Here is a 17,495-nt window from a genome sequence, read left to right as displayed (position 1 = left end):
TCGAGTTTAATGGCACTACCACATTCGTCGGCCAACGTTGAAAGAATTTTTAATATTACAAAAACAGAAATGCTTTGGATTCTTCAACATTACAAGGAATATTGTTTTCAAAAGATTATCTTAACTTAAATAATTCTTAGTGTTTTAATATAGCAATTAAAAATGACTTATTAAATAAATGTCACACAGAAATGTACCAGAGTAAAGTCACATAATACCAAAATTAAATTAATTATTTTTTTTTATTAAATATAACTTTATTTACATGTAAATAAAATAAAAATATTTAAAAGGTTAATAAAAAAATTATTTTGGTATTTTTAACGTATTTTTGTCTTGACGATTTTTTCTTTTTAACTTGACGATTTCTCCAAAAAAAAGTTGGCAGCACTGGTTGTAAGGTACTAAATTCCCAATAAAATTACTAAAATTCACTGAAATTTATTTTTATTCGCTCTAGGAAAGTTAAAGATAATATAGAAATAAAAATATAGAGCGAATGAGAATTGCAGACGCTCAACATTTACTTGTACAAATATTATAGCTTAGACAAACACCAACACTCACAAATGGTGGGGAAAAAGACTATTAAAAGTAAACATATTTTGTTTTCATCTTAAACATATTATGACTACGCATATAGAAACAACATTTAATGGTTGTACATAATAATAATAATATGTTTACAAGAGTGTCCAAAAAACCGGCATATTTGAAAAACCGGTTTCCGGTTTAACCGAAAAAGTGTGTTTTTGAAAAAACCGGTTTTGATTATAGTATTTTAAAAAAACCGGTTAAACGGTTTCGGTTTTTGTCTTCAAAAAAACCGGTTAACCGGTTTATATTCAATTTTTATTTAATATGAAAAAGTTCTCCTTAAATTTATTTTTATTTGTGGACGCTATTGGGAAATGTGTTATGAATTGTGTACTAAATCTTCGGAAATTTTGCATTTTTTAATTCTTAATTTTATATCTTTTTATTTTACATTTTTTACGAAATATTGTCAAATGCTATAATTTTCTATAAAATAAATTAATATTTTTAAAAATTGTATCAAAGTTTTTCTTAAATATATTTGAATGAGCTTTAGAAAATATATTTCATTAAAACCGGTTAACCGTCTTACAAAAACCGGTTTGTAAAAAAACCGAAAAGTTAAAAAAACCGAAACCGGTGGAGTTTACAATGATGAAAAAACCGGTTGACCGGTTTTCGGTTTCGGCTTTGGATACTCTAATGTTTACCTATTCATCATTATTTAGTTGTCCCAACCATTCGGTGCACCATATTTATATTTTTAACATTTAATGGTTGTACGTGAATATATAAACGTTTATAGTAACTAAAATATTGTTGAAATTAAATTAAAACAAGAATTATATGTTTACTACAACAATATTGTGTTACAACGAACATAGTATAGTTGTCGTAACCATGTCGAAGCATGTTTTTTCTCTGCGTGTGGGCAAATAAATTCTGTGTAATAAGTAAATTTGCAACAAAATAAATATAATCCATATCATTATTTATTTTTATTCATAAATATCTATTTTATATATCACGACAATTCACCATTGCCTAAAGTATTTATCTCTAAATAACTTAGATCCTAATTTGTTCTTAAATACAAAATTACCCTCCACTTAAGAAATATTTACATAAACTCTTCCATGACATCAGTAAATGTGGAGGAGTGACCCACCATTAATTTAAAACTTAAACAAATATCCTATAAACACAACAACAAAAATACAATAACATGACGAAACACATTTTAAAATAAAGTTTTAATTAATTAATAATAGATTTGTAATCGACAACACACATACATATACAATATAAAATTAACATACATTTCGTAAAAGCAATAATTTCGTGTTTCTTTTTCAAATGATAAATCGAAATCTAATCACACAATATTTTTAATCAAACTTTATTTAATAAATATGTATTTTATTGGCAATTAAAGATTGTATCTTCATAGTAAATATATTAAAAATTCATAGAAATTAAACGAATGTGTTGAAATGAATACATTCTGATAAATACATAAAAAAACTTACATTGTTTACCACCGAGTATTGTTTTCCAAACATACGGTATTATTTATGTCTACATATTTTACACTAACAACATCATTTTTTTTTGTAGTCAAAATCATTATTTACTATCAATTTCATATTTTTTTGTTATGTTTTTTTATTTTTATCTGTTTGTCAATAAATTAGATTACACTAGTTTACAAGGCACTTGTTCAGGATGTGAAACATATATGGTTTTGTTATTTCAGGCCGTCGTCTAACTTCGGGAAAAATTCAGGATATATTTTTATAATTTTTTTAAATGTGTAAAAAAGATTTATTTTTTGTGGTTTTCTAGTTTTATTTTGATAGATATCCCACTCGCATCCCACTAAGGGACTAAAAATATCTTAAAGGAATGGACCTAGGCTTTCTTTTGAGCAAAAAAAAAATTAAAAAAGGGCCCATATTGGAAAAAAAATTTTGATTTTGCAAAAAAAAATTAAAAAATTGTATGTCTTGCGTTACAAAATATTTATTTTGATAAATATCCCACTCGCATCCCACTAAGGGACTAAAACTATCTTAAAGGAATGGACCTAAGCTTTCTTTTGACTACAAAAAAAATTTTAAAAAAAGGGCCCATTTGGAAAAAAAATCGTATTTGCAAAAAAAAAAGTCAAAAATTGTAAGTCTTGAGTTAAAAAATATTTATTTTGATAGATATCCCACTCGCATCCCACTAAGCGACCAAAAGGGTCTTCAAGGATAATATCTAAGCTTTTGTTTGACCTAAAAAAAAAGATTAAAAAAGGGTCCATTTTGAAAAAAAAAAGTCAACAAAGTTTTTGATTTTGCAAAAAAAGTCAAAAATTTTATGTTTTGAGTTACAAAATATTTATTTTGATAGATATCCCACTCGCATCCCACTAAGCGACCAAGTAGGTGTTCAAGGAAAATATCTAAACTTTATTTTAAGAAAAAAAAAAAAAAAAAAGGACCCATTTTAAAAAAAAGTCAAAAAAGTTTTTGATTTCGGAAAAAAAATATTAAAAATTTTTTATTTTTTTTTTTAAATATTTTTTTTCGAAAGATCGAAGAAATAGCTATCTATACTATTCGGGACACATTTTGCTAAGAACAATAGGTAATAAGTTACATGGATAAGAAAAAACCCCTGTTTGACCAAATTGTCAAAATTTTACCCCCTCTAACTCAGAGAGTTCTCGACCGATGTTGTTGAAAAATTGTTACTATCCAATAGAGCTAACCTTGGTGCAAATTTCATCCCGATCGGAAGACATCGATTTCAAAAGTTGGTTCACTTGACATGAAATGCCCCATATATTGAATTATCTAAAATCAGGAAAAACTACAGCAGACTGATAAAAGTCATATGAGATATACTGTGATCTGCTATAAAATAGGGACACATGCTGCTCATTCAAGCATTTACTGTTTTCAAATCTCTTACACAAAGAATTCCGTGTAAAATCTAAGTGCACTTGTTAAGAACTTTAATTGAGTTTATATTTTCTGAAAGGTATTTCCATATACATAGATAGTTATAAAATAAACAAGTAAGAGAGCTATATTCGGCTGTGCCGAATCTCATATACCCTTCACCAAATTATACTTAAAAATACAAATTTTAAATATGTTTAGGTAAACAAAATTTATTTTTTTAATTTTTTATTACAAATAATTTCGAATGTTATTTTAAATTTTGTTCCTTAAATTTTTTTTGGTGAAAAAAAAGTTCGGGTTACAAAAATATTTTTTCCGATTTTGACCCATTGTAGGCCCAACTTATATGTTCTTATATACGTCGTTGCAAAGGTCTTTGAAATATCTATCATTAGATATCCATATTGTCTATATTCATGACTTAGTAATCCAGATATAGGTCAAAAATCGAGGTTTGTTTTTTTGTCATATCTCAGCCATTTGTGGACCGATTTTGCTGATTTTAAATAGGAAACTTCTCGAAAGCATGTCTGACAGAATTATTGAAGAGGATATCTGGGGTCTTCAGAAAATTGATTTCAACAGACGGACAGCCTTAGCTTAATCGACTCCGCTATCTATAAGGATCCAGAATATATATACTTTATAGGGTCTGAAAATTATATTGTGGAAATTACAAACGGAATGACATACCCTATTAGAAATTTTCTAATACGGTTTACCCCAGGCTCTTCCGAATTTGACCTATTTAATATTGAAATTTTTAATTTAGGAACAGTTATCTAAAATTCCAAAACTAAAATTCCAATACAGTGTAAGCTCGGTATTCGCGACTACCTATTATCGCGACGCACAGTGCTTTGTCCCCATATAAAGATGGGACAAAAATAGAAGGAGTTGTAGTAGAGCTTTGAAATTTGGTATGCCAATATCCTTTCTTAACTAAGGTATTTTATATTCCCATATACCTCCCATATATGCCAAAAATATAATTTTTAGTTTTGGCTACATAATTGAGCTAAAAATCTTACAATCTTTCTGATTATTTTTATTGTGTTTGCAGCAAGGACTCTTGGTCCTGCCATATATCCTTAATTGTAAAAATTCTATAACTTTTGCAAAAATGATCTGATTGTAATGAAACTTGGTATGTTTATTTGTATGTACTGAATAAGCTTTGTCTATTTATCTGTCTGTCCGTCTGCCCATGTAAATTTGTTAAACAAGGTATATATGGCAATTTTAAACATGTTCCCTAGACATGCCCTTAAAAATAGATTTGCTTTGGATGGATTTTATTTTGTTCGTTAGTAGCTAAAACTAACTACTACAAAATTAAAGTGAAAACGGATAACTGGAACACGTGCCGGAAATCGATTGAAAGTTGTAAAATTGGGTAAATAATGGTACTTTTTCCGATATCTTAAAAAATTTCCCTATTTAAATACTGTTTTTTAAACATTTTCAATAAACCTAAGCTTCTAGAGAAAATTATCTTTCTAACAAGTTATAAAGCATGAACATCGAGTTAAAAATAACCAAGTTATTAGCATTTCCCTACGTCATCTTTATCGACACAAGGACAAACTTTGCTAATTTTGGTCATAATCGGTTCATGATTTCACCTAGACCCCGTACAAATGTCCTCTCAGAAACAGTGGGGGAAATGAAAAAAATGTGGAAATAACTTATAACTTCTAAACCAACAGTCCGAAGTTAATAAAATTCCACGGCTATAGAGGTGGTGTAGCTGAGTTTAGTGGATCCAAATCTCTCCCTATTTTATTCAAGTAATAAGTTTTGAATTACCAACCATCTATTAGTAATATGAAAAAAATAATTTTTTAAAAATCTTTACTAAGTCAAAAATTATGTGCATTTAAATTAAAAATATTTTAAAAAGTACTTACATTATTGTTTAGTTATACAGAAAAGAAAAACGAAATAAATAATTGGGGTATTCACATGGTCTACTATTTGGTCATATTGCCATAATGTCCTAAAATATTATGATAGTTTAATCAAGTTTTTATTGTGTTTCAAAGAAAATAGTTCTAAACTAATAAGACTATTTGAACTATGTTTATTGTTTTGTCATAAAATAATACTTTTTGTTTTGTTTAAAACACAACAACAACTATTATAATATATTAGGACATTATGAAAATATGACTATTGCCAGAATACCCCAAATGTGTTTATATTTTTTCAAATGTAATATTTTGAGAAAAATAATTTGAGCCTTCCGAATTAGATCTATTTTTTCTGTAAATTGCAAATTTGTGCCAAAATTACTCTAATCGCATAGCTGCTTTTAAAAAATGAAAACCATTCTTGTAAAGAGAATTTATAGCCCTCAAATCGGTACAGTCAACAAAGTCAAAAATCTTTAAAATACCATTTTTTTTTTAGGGATTTTTGAAAAGATTTTTGGGAATTGTGGGATTCTCAATAACAATTCAAAAAATTCCCCCTTACTTGGCGTCAGCACATAGCCAAGCGGCTCCACATGAAACTAAAACCTTCTATTATACACTGGCTAATCCGCCATCAATCGAAATTAAGTCTTAACAGCAAAGTCATCCTGTATAAGACGGTCTTAATACCAATTTGGACATACGGAATCCAATTATGGAGAACAGCAAGCAATATCAGTACAGATCTCATACAGAGAGCACAATCCAAAATTCTTAGACGGGAGCTCCATGGTACAAAAGAAATGAAAACATCCACAGAGGCTTAGATGTGCTTTTAGTCAAGGATGAATTTAGAAAAACTCGTGAAGCTTATTTGTCAAAATTAGATCATCATACGAACCCGCTCGCAAGGATACTTGCAGTAACTCAAAATAGATCAAGGCTACGTAGAGCCGGTTTACCAATCATGTAATTTGAGACTAATTTTACTTTTATTAATTTTTACCATTTTATATAACAAATAAAGATCATTTCATTTTGATAGCTGGAAAACAGAATTAGGTTAATGTGTTCATTGTAACATATTTTAATAAAATTAATATAAACTTTTTTACTGTACATTATTGTTTGTTTGTTGAATATATTTTCCAGTTTTTTCGCTTGTTTGTGCTTATTTAAATACGTCCTGTTGATAAGTTAAACAGTTGTCAAAGACATTTAAAAAAATCCTATACATCGATTTATATTCAAAATTATGACATGTTCAGCTCGATCGAATAATAACATTGATATGAGCTAGTTTATGATGTAAAAAAGGTATAACTTGATTCCGAAATACTGACAGAAAATTTATTTTAAGAAATTTTATGAAAATCACTCAGTTTTCAAAAAATATTTGAATGTTTTTCATACAAAATTTTTTAAATTGTTTTCGATTCGTGTTTCTCGATTAGTAGTTTAATTTGGAATTTACCTATACATTTACATATTCTCACACTTGCATGAAATAACTCAAAAATGCATTTAACTACTTTAAAGTATTTATTTATATAAAGTAATTCAATTATAATTGACATTATATTTCCAGTTTCAAATGAAGAGACGAGAGTGAATTGATCATGTACAATTAGCTAGGAGGCGCTCTATTACGTCGTTGTCGTCATAAACACTTTACTACTACTACTTTTACTTTGTACAGCCAAACATACATAGATACATACATACACATCTACCAATTGTTATCACCTGTGTGTGAATGCAACTTGCAAGTACAACCGTGAGGTGGTGGTGTTCAAACGAAGTAATCGTATGAACATGCTTAATTGCGTAAATGGTCACATTAATGAATTTCGTTTTATTTAATTGCGCAATTAAATGCGATCATCAAATGTTTTTTTTTTGTTACTTCACTCATAGATATGAGAATGAAATGAAATGGTTTAACATTTCCTCTGACATCTGTCCGTTAGGAAATACCAAACACATCCACACAGTACATACTCACGATCATTGGTCGCTGTGTCTGTGAATTGCATTCGAAGAACCGGAAATTCAATTGTAGCCATCCATTGTAATTACAGTGTGTCCAATATACAGGTTTTGTTGTTTGGTCCTAATGTTTGCGCATGTGCAAATAAATACTCATTTGAAATTATCAACAGCAAATGCCATCCATACGTACATACATTGTCCAAACAAACAAACAAACAAACAGGAGTTGGTGTACGTCAGGTCGCATTGACTGACAAGAGAAGAGAATGCCGTTGCTGTTTAATCGTACGAGTCCACACACCTTTTGATTACTTGCTCTGGTTCATTCGGTTTTACAAGTATCTTTTGCCTCCAAGAGGGGTGAATGTCAATAAGAAAGTGAGTGAAAAAGATACGTTTACACTTTAGGTATTTTGAATTAGGAAACATGAAGGCGACATTTTATATGTAATAGACAAATTATTGTAAATTTGTTTGTTTGGTTTTAAGAAAATACTAGAAATATGTTGGGGTTTTTTTAAAAATTCATTTACCAATTAAGAACAACAAGTGTTTTTGGTAATGACCATTTGGGCATTCGCCAATATCATTCGTATACATTTCCCTTTTCAACTGAGGCAGAGTGTTATTTAATTTTGTTTGTTGACCTTTTTACACCGTTCATTTCTTCTGTTACCAAATAAAAGTGCAAAAGGAATATTTTGTTTTCATTTTTGATGAAGCGTGAAATTGGCTCGTTTCGAATTTGTATTTATTTATTAGATCGCTGGTTACGGTGTGAATTGTTATGGTCGAATGTAACCAGATACGAGTTTAAAATATATATAAGTACATACATACTAAAATACAAACAATAGCAAATGTTTATTTATAATGTGGGGGTTAATTTTACAAGTTACAAATTTAATTTCCTATTAACACTTCAGTAATTGATCACAAAACGGGTGATCCAAATAAAGTCACTTTTCTTAACCTTTTTTAAAAAGTAAATAATGGAAAAATGATTCTCCTTCGTGAGAAGGGTATATATAAGTTTGTCATTCCGTTTGTAATTTCCACAATATAATTTTCCGACCCTATAAAGTATCTATATTCTGTATCCTTATAGCTAGCGGAGTCGATTAAGCAATGTCCGTCCGTCTGTCAGTCTGTCTGTCCGTTGAAATCAATTTTCTGAAGACCCCAGATATCTTCGAGATCCAAATCTTCAATAATTCTGTCAGACATGCTTTCGAGAAGTTTCCTATTTAAAATCAGCAAAATCGGTCCACAAATGGCTGAGATATGAGGAAAAAACCAGGACAACCTCGATTTTTTACTTATATCTGGATTACAATATGGATATCTAATGATTAGGGTATTCAATTAATCGGGTTCCTGGTTTAATCGGTTAATCGAGCAAATAATTAATCGGGGTTTAGATTTAATCGGCTAATAATCGGTTAATTTTAAATTATTCGATTAACCGAATAATTTGTATTTTAATTTTATATTGAATGTAGAAATACGAATTTTGTGTACTTTTATAAGCATTTTGTTAATAAAAAAAACAAAAGCATAAAAACAAAACATAACAATTCAACAACACTAAATAGGGAATCTTCTGCAATAATCTTTTAAAAAAAAGAATATAATTTAAATGCTTTCCTTTTAAACGATTTTTTTTACTTTTTAATAAAACTTGACTTGACAAACTCTCTCACTGATTGTAGAAATCGAAAGTAAGGTATGATAAAGAATATCCAATTTCTCAGTTCTATTTCTAGTTTTCTCTAAGCATATATCCTCCATCATACCATTGGAGTTCTTTTTGGAATTTTTTAGATTTTGAATACTTTCTTAGTTTCGTCAAGTTCTGATAAAAGACTCGTTTCAGTAATGTCTTCAGTTTCGTCTATTACCATGTCGTCCTCGAACTCATTAGGACAAAGTTCATCATAGAAACATTCTATATAAAAAGGTCGTTTCCAAATACCTTAGCTTCAGTTTTCGTACAATACTTCAAAAAACTATTGCTAGAAGGAAATGTTCACGAGTTAAGAAATAAAATGTGTGTGTTTTAAACTATGTATATTTCTATATAAAGTGCAAAAAAAAGGAAAATTCGTTTAATCGGTTAATCGAAACAAATTAATCGGTTTATTTGTAATTTGAAAATCGTCAATTTTAAATTATTCGAACAGTTAACCGACCAAAATTATTCGGTTAACCGATTAACGGTTAATCGATTGAATACCCTACTAATGATATATATTTCAAAGACCTTTACAACAACCATAGTAAGTTGGACCTACAATGGGTCAAAATCGGAAAAAATATTTTTTAACCCGATTTTTTCACCAACAAAATAAAATAAAAAAAATTTAAAATTTAAAAAAAAAAATTAAAAATTTAAAAAAAAAATTTAAATAACAATTCGAAAAAAAATGTTCCAAAAAATTAAATAAACAACTTTGGAAAAAAAAATAAGTTTTGTTTAAAATATTTAAAATTTGTATTTTGAAGTATAATTTGGTAAAAAGCTTTCATAGATATTCATTTCTTAAAATATTTAAAGGCGTCTAATACCACCTGCAAAGTGGCCAATTATCACTACTGATGCTTGTATTTAGACCACCCTGTACAAATAAATAAACCAATAAGGAAGTATTCTTACAGTTAGTCTACCGTATCAAAAAAGGAATGTGTTGCTTCGAAATTTCATTTAATTATAACAATGAATTAAATTAGTGAGCATACGGTTTTTTATAGGCTTATTTTACTTTTTTTCGTCTACATCTAATTTGACACATGACAGGACGATTGTACACTGCACTAACTATAATTTTCAAATGAATACTGTGCTTACTGTCCGCATAAGCAAATAACACTGTGCAGCTAGATATTTCAGGTGCAATTTGTAAAACGTAAAATCAATGTAAACAAATCTCTTTATGGACTTTTCAATGTCGAATTTTCGAATGTCTAGAAAACTGTTAATTGGAAGTTAAAAATTAAGAAATGGCATTCATTTTAAAAATCATCTTAAATGTTAATCAGCTTAATTTTTAAAGTTTGTCATATATATTTTTTGTGTCACGAAATGCAGAGTAATAAGTCTAAAACAGAGGTTCGCAAAAATAAATCCTCTCACCAATACACTTACTCTCACCAACACATACAATTCTTTATTTTATTCAGTGCACCTACAACAGTGATGTTCAAAAATAAAAATTAAGATATTTGGTGAGAGAGCTACCCAGCAAACATAATGTCAAACACTTAAAATAATAACAAAATGAAGAAAGTTTAAATTTATAATTTTTGTCAAATAAAACCAATTTATTAAATAAATATAATTTAATTTACAAACACACAAATACAAAAACTGAAAAAATAAAGAAAAAGTCATACACCAGTGCTCATGCGTATTCCTAGTTGTCTCGTTGAGTGGACAACGACTACTAAAATGTAAGAGCATAAGAATACGTGTGATTTTATTTTCCACAATTGTGGTATGGGCTGCGCATTACTGGTCTAAAATACCAATTCAACTCGGCACAAATAACTTACAAAGTATACAAATTTAAATAGCAATATACACGTACTATTTCTAACGATGAATACATTAAGTAGTGTCGGAAATACTTGAAAATTAATTTGATTAAGTGATGTGATGTTAAGTGATTCACGACGATTATGAATTTTCATTATACAATGTCTGTAAAATGCACTCACTCCGAAGTTGTTGTTTGGCCAATTTGCCACATTATGGTGCAATCTATAAATTTTTTTCTTATAATGACAATTATGGAAAGATTTGTCCAGTTTTATTATCGAAACATTACTAAAGTGTCTAATAGGGTTAAATATTACATTGCGGTATATAAAAGAAATGTTTTTTGTTAATAGGATCTAAATTTAGATGTCCCCCAGTGCAGGGGCTTATTGTGTACTTCGATTCGAAAGAAAACATTTTCGAAACACAATGTATTAAGCATACAAATTGGAATGATTTTTTTTTCGAAACGAGTTACAAAATAAGCCCCCATTGCACAGTGCTTTGTTTTCATATAGGCAATGGACAAAAATAGAAGGAGTTATTGCAGACGAATAAAAATTAGTGGAATATTACCTTTTGGTAAGATTAAGAAAAAATATAATTCTTGAAAAAATCCGTGAAAGGACACGGGTACCTCCCATATATCCTGAACATATAATTTTGAATAAAATTCACAGTTATACTCCTAACATTTTAAAATTTGGTTATAGTCATTTTAATAAAGTTATTGTTGTTTGTGAAAATTTGTATTATAATCGCAGCACGGATTCGGGTGGCTGCCATTTCATGATATTAACAAGTTCAGTTTAACTAGTTGTAGTTTTACTTTTAACAGTTTTCAAAATACAGACTTTAGTCTCCCTAAAATGGCAAAATCTGGCAATGTGCGCTGGTCTAATGTACACTTTGTTATTAATATCCTTTTGTATATTAAGATGAATTTTGCATGTAAGTTTTTATTATCAAATTAAAATGTTGACATTTGCTTCTGATGTTAAGGCCTTGTTGGTTGCTGTCATAAATGCTGTTGCCCCTTTTTCAGCTCAACACAATTGGATCTTTGGACTGACTCATACAATTATAATTGTTTTACTGACATAATCCTCGTCACATACTACAAGTTCATTATTATTATTATTACTGCTACAAAACTAACAATACAATACAATATCCATACATAAACTCTAATAAATATAAATGAAAACATACATACCTACTCATGTACACACCATTCTCGTCCATATGTAGTTTTATTAAGGCCCAAGAATATGTATAAAATTGATCGTAAAAGGATGGCACTTGCCATGGATTTAATAATGAAAACAAGAATAGAAACCGAAAAACTCTTTTTATATTTTAACGTTGCCAGATCAACATTTCTTGGCTTTAGGAATTTACTAAAGATTATATAATTTTAAAAATAAACAAACACCACAACAGCCCTTTCAGCGGCTTCATATGGCTTACGATTATGAATAGAATAGACTTGCATCTTTTAAACGATTTAGATATTTCAAAACTTTCTGCATTAATAGTAGTGAGATTCCCAATATTAAAGAATGTCAAAGTGAGATCCACAAAGATAACAGCTCATCGATATACATAGAAACTCACACAAAGGCGATAAACCTTGATAAACCAAAACAAGTAGCTTTTGCAAGTAAAAGGTACTGGCCGGGATTTCCACTTCAGAATGTGACATGAGCAACCTTGTGTGACCCGTATGTGCAGAAATCGTAGACGAAAGGCGTCAATATGACAACATCCATTTTGGATTTGGAGTCGTGTATACACCATAATACTTATTCCAGGAATTGTTGTACTTGTCGTCACATTGTTCAACTATCTATTAGTTGTATTGCATTTATTTTATTCACTTCTTGTTCACAAAACATATAATAATTTTTATGTTTGTAATATAAATAAAAAAATAATTTATGATAAATACCATTACACTCGTCGTCTTAAAAACATCGGTGTTTTCATTTCATTTGAATACGTACTGTGTCGAAATCTATAAGCCTCTAAAAATTATTTTATTTTTGATTTTCCATGGAAATAAATAATGTAGCCCCACTTTCCCCTAAGCTGTTGCTTTAATAAAATAAAAGGTAGGAGTGTGTTGTTTCCATTAAAAAAAATTAGTTCTCGGAAGTTTTCTGAACAAGATGAAAACTTAAAAATTTTTGTAGAATGATAAACGAAATATCAAAAAAAATCTTATTTATGAATAGGTTTAATGGGCGGTGAGCGTGACAGATTTTATTGAAACTAGGCATGCGTTCTTTTTTTGTTTCAGAAAATGTACATATGTCCCAAATTTCTAGACTTTTTCTTGGATAGGAACAATTTTATGCAAAAAATCGATTTGTATTGTATGGGCGGTGGGCGCTGCACATTGGGTTGAATCGCATCCAAAGTGACGCTTAACTCAGGCAATAATGTTAGATTTTTTCAATATATTTTTAAGTAAAAAAAATAGAAAAAATTTTAAATACAAAATTTTATAAAAAAAATTTTCACAAAAGAATAAATTTTCAAGTCCATTGAAAAAAACCAATATCTTCCGATCGGGATTTGCAGCAAGGTTATTCCAATTGGATAGTAGTTTATACAAAATTTTTCAACAAGATCGGTCAAGAACTCACTGAGTTAGAGGGGTTCCAAATTTGACACTTTGACCAAACAGGTGTTTTTTCTCATCCCGAGTTACCTCAAAACTTAAACTCAGTTACACCTCCTCTATAGCCATGGGTAATTTTATTAAAATCGGACAATACGTTTAGAATTTAGACATTTATTTCCATTTTTTTTTTTCATTTATTTCCAGTTTTTCATTTCCGCCACAGTGCAGCTCGAGTCTTTTAATAAAATCTTAATTTAAAGAAAGGCGCGCAAAAATGTGCAACATTTTTTTGTTAAAATAAAAGCCTAAATGTTGTACTTTTTTTATTATATAGTTTAGAAACAAACAACTACAAACATATTTAGTTATTATCCATCAAAAATTAAAAATACTCTAAATTTGGAACATTTAGAAAAAAAAAATAAAAATACTTTTCCAAAAAAAATTTAAATAAAAGATTCTTATTCATATACTCAAATATCTGAAGTTGATGGTTCCATCATAAAAAGTTAGCTTTTAAATGTTTTAAACAAAAAAAAATATTTTAATTGTGTTTAATTTCTATTTTTATTACTTTATCTGAAAATTCGAAAAATTGTTCCACTTTGACAGAATACTGCCGAAAAAGTATGCAACCTAGAATAACGATTTTAGCTATTAGTGATGTAGAATTTTGTCTACTTTTACCCGGTACCAAATTTAATAAATAAATATTAATTCTAAAAAATCAATTAAGCGCCACTTTGACCATGATTCAACCCAAAGTGCGCTGGGTGTGGTAGATTTTGATAAAATTTTATTTTTTTCCATATAATTCTCGGTGCCAAATTTCAATGCTTTACGACATCTCCTTATAATTTGCATCGTATGGTGTCAAAATGACACCAACCATTGTCGAATTTTCAACTTCGTTTTTCCCTCAGTGTATTATTTAATTAGGCCAAAGTTTAGACTGAGGCATAGAAGTCGACTCCAAAATAGTGTGTTCGTCGTTATTATATTCATTGCTAAATAGTACATTTTAATTAGATGACATTTAGAATATCAATATCAAATATGTATGTTGGAATTTCGTAATATGAAAACTATTAAGACAGAAACTTAAATTTTCTAAGATAAGTTGGATATTGTAAAAAGTTTCATTTAAGAGGCGCATGTAGTATCTTTCAAGCCGACTACACAATTTAACAGGAATGCTAGATGCATAAGAAATAATATGTATTGAAGCAGATTTGTGCATCCCAAAAAAAAAGTCAACAAATGTAAAGCCAAAATGGAATTTTGAACAACAAGACTAATAAATTCATCACAACTTGTTTCAGTTTCAAAACTAGCTTTTGTTTTCAAAATCTATTTTCATCATATATCGATGTATGGATTTAAAATAAAACATGTGCAAAATGCACTCAAAATGAGGGTTAACAATAACACTTTGATATAGAAGTAATAATATGCAAAGGTTCTTATGTAGCAATTCTGTTTTGTTGGAGTCCATAGAGTGCGGAAATGTAGTTTTTCTCGATCACTTCTTTTTATTGAAATAGCGATATTTTTAAAGTTACAACTTCAAAACAGGCACCGTAACAATTATGACATTTATAATAAAAATCACAACATAATGGTTATTTTCTGATTTTTATTTTTTTGCCAAACTATGAAATACTTCTTTGATCAGTGGGTAACATAGGTCAACAGCAAAAAAAGTCTTCACAAAAATGGTAAAATTTTTCAATTCTATGGATAGACTTTTTTTAATTTTTTTTTTGAAATTGTGAATTTTTTTATGTTTCTCCACATAATTTATGATAACTCCAAAAGGGTTAGCCCGATATTATTGAAGTAAACTTAGGAAAGTTCAAATTTACATAACCTTTAAACTGTTTATATATTGCGTTTTAATCGGCTAAGTAGTTTCCGAGTTATAATAACAAATTGAAGCAAAAAATATTTTTTTACGTGAAAATAGCAAATTTTGTGTTTTAAAAACTCATGAAAAATCTAAAACGGCAGAACTTGTTCAATTTTATTACTTTGTCGCAAAGCGTATAATAAGAACAAAATGAGATATCGAAGATCAAAATCGATTGATTCTTTTCGAATTTATTCACAAAATTTAACTTTTTTGTTTGATATACATAATATTGAGTAGTTAATAGGTTCGACTAATGATCGTTCGATTAATCGAATAATTTCTTACGAATAATTATTCGAACAATTTAAACATGGCCATTTTCAAATAACGAATAATTCGAACAATTTTATGTAGAATAATCGAATAAAACGAATAAATGTTCATATATATTTAAATTTATTAAATTGCTTAAAATTTTTCATAATTCCAAATTTAAATAAGTAATAATGACTCACAAAAATTGTATTGTTTCCGAAATTCGACAAATAACTAAAGACAAAGGGACTTTCGATCACTGTAGATGAGTGTTCCGATAGCTCCTTCTATAAATATATAAATATTACTGCAAGAAGTTACAATTCTAAAAACAAGTCTTTCAAAATTTTTAACTTAGGACTTGAACCAAATAAAAGGTTCGGAATAAAATATTTGTTATTTAGCTCGCGAAATATTAGAAGAATCGCAATTAATAATCGAAATATTAACTTAGATTAAAGTGTAGTTGAATGTGATGGAGAATGTGATTTTGAAACGGTCGTCGAAAGTGATATTGAGGATGACATTTATAATGATTACATTGAAATAGATGAAGGCCATGATCTTAAAAAATATATAATAAATCGAATGATAAACACAAATATTGCAAACTAACGTTTTGTTGCAAGAAAAGCATGGAGTTCGTCTTATATATGATTTTTAACATCGTTGAACATCTTTGTCTAACATAGTTATAAACTTTATGCGTATTTGTAAATGCGTCAATCATGCACTGCCTGACTTCAAAATAACCAAGTTCTTAATACGTTTATATTGTATTTGAATTCAGGATCATGCCCAACTAGCTCGAATTTTGTAAAGCATATCTTCAAACGGAAACTAAAGGGTTTGCTAGTCAATTGTTTTGTAGATTGTTCGGTAGTAAACTGATCAGAATATTTTTGTTGAAAATTTAATAATGGACTTTGTTTTTGAATGTTTTTTACCATTATCAATACTTGTATTGTTAACTTAACGTTATTTTTTGTTTTTCTTTAACAATAAAATATTAAAAAACCGAAATCAAAACTTCATTCTTTACTTTTTTAAAAATATTAAAATTATTCGAATAATTCGATTAATTTTAAACGTGTGATCGAATTATTCGAACAAGTTAAAATCTCTTATTCGAATTATTCGTTTTATTCGAACAAGAGAAAAATCGAATAATTCGAATACCCTAATGAGAACCTCTCCATATTTTTTGTGTAGCATAGTGTAAACAATTTATCATTAATTTTTAATTTATGCCAGAAAAAAGGTCCTTTACACCTCCTATCAAAAAATTTTGTGAATATTTTGAATTGAATGAATATCGGTTCAAATGATTAAAAAAAAAATGGATTAGCAATTAAGAAAATCTCTCTTCTCTTTGAACATAAAGTTTTAAAGTTAAACTGTAAAACACATTTCTATCCCATCTTCTGGCAACATTATTGTGTCCAAAAATGAATTTGATGTTTCTCTTGGTCGGCCTTTAATCGTTATATGTTGCTTCAGCCGCAGCAGAAGACATGGTTTTATTTATAATTTATTAATTAAAGGTCGGCTTTTGTTTGTTGTTGATTTTAATTGCCTTTCGGCATTTGTTATTATTAACCACATGGCATCACGATTATTTGTTTTTATTATTTCTTCTTTGATTCCTCTTTGGTTTATCCTGTGTCACTGTAGATACATACAATTTCTAAAGGAGTGTGTGAGTAAAGATCGTTTGTTTGTTTGATTAGAGTGGTCATTTGCTGTCCCTTCATTCATAATC

The sequence above is a fragment of the Calliphora vicina genome, chromosome 2, assembly GCF_958450345.1.
Source record: "Calliphora vicina chromosome 2, idCalVici1.1, whole genome shotgun sequence".
NCBI classification, from domain to species: Eukaryota; Metazoa; Arthropoda; class Insecta; order Diptera; family Calliphoridae; genus Calliphora; species Calliphora vicina.
The sequence above is the reverse complement of the archived record's forward strand: the minus strand, read 5'-3'. Positions refer to the sequence as shown.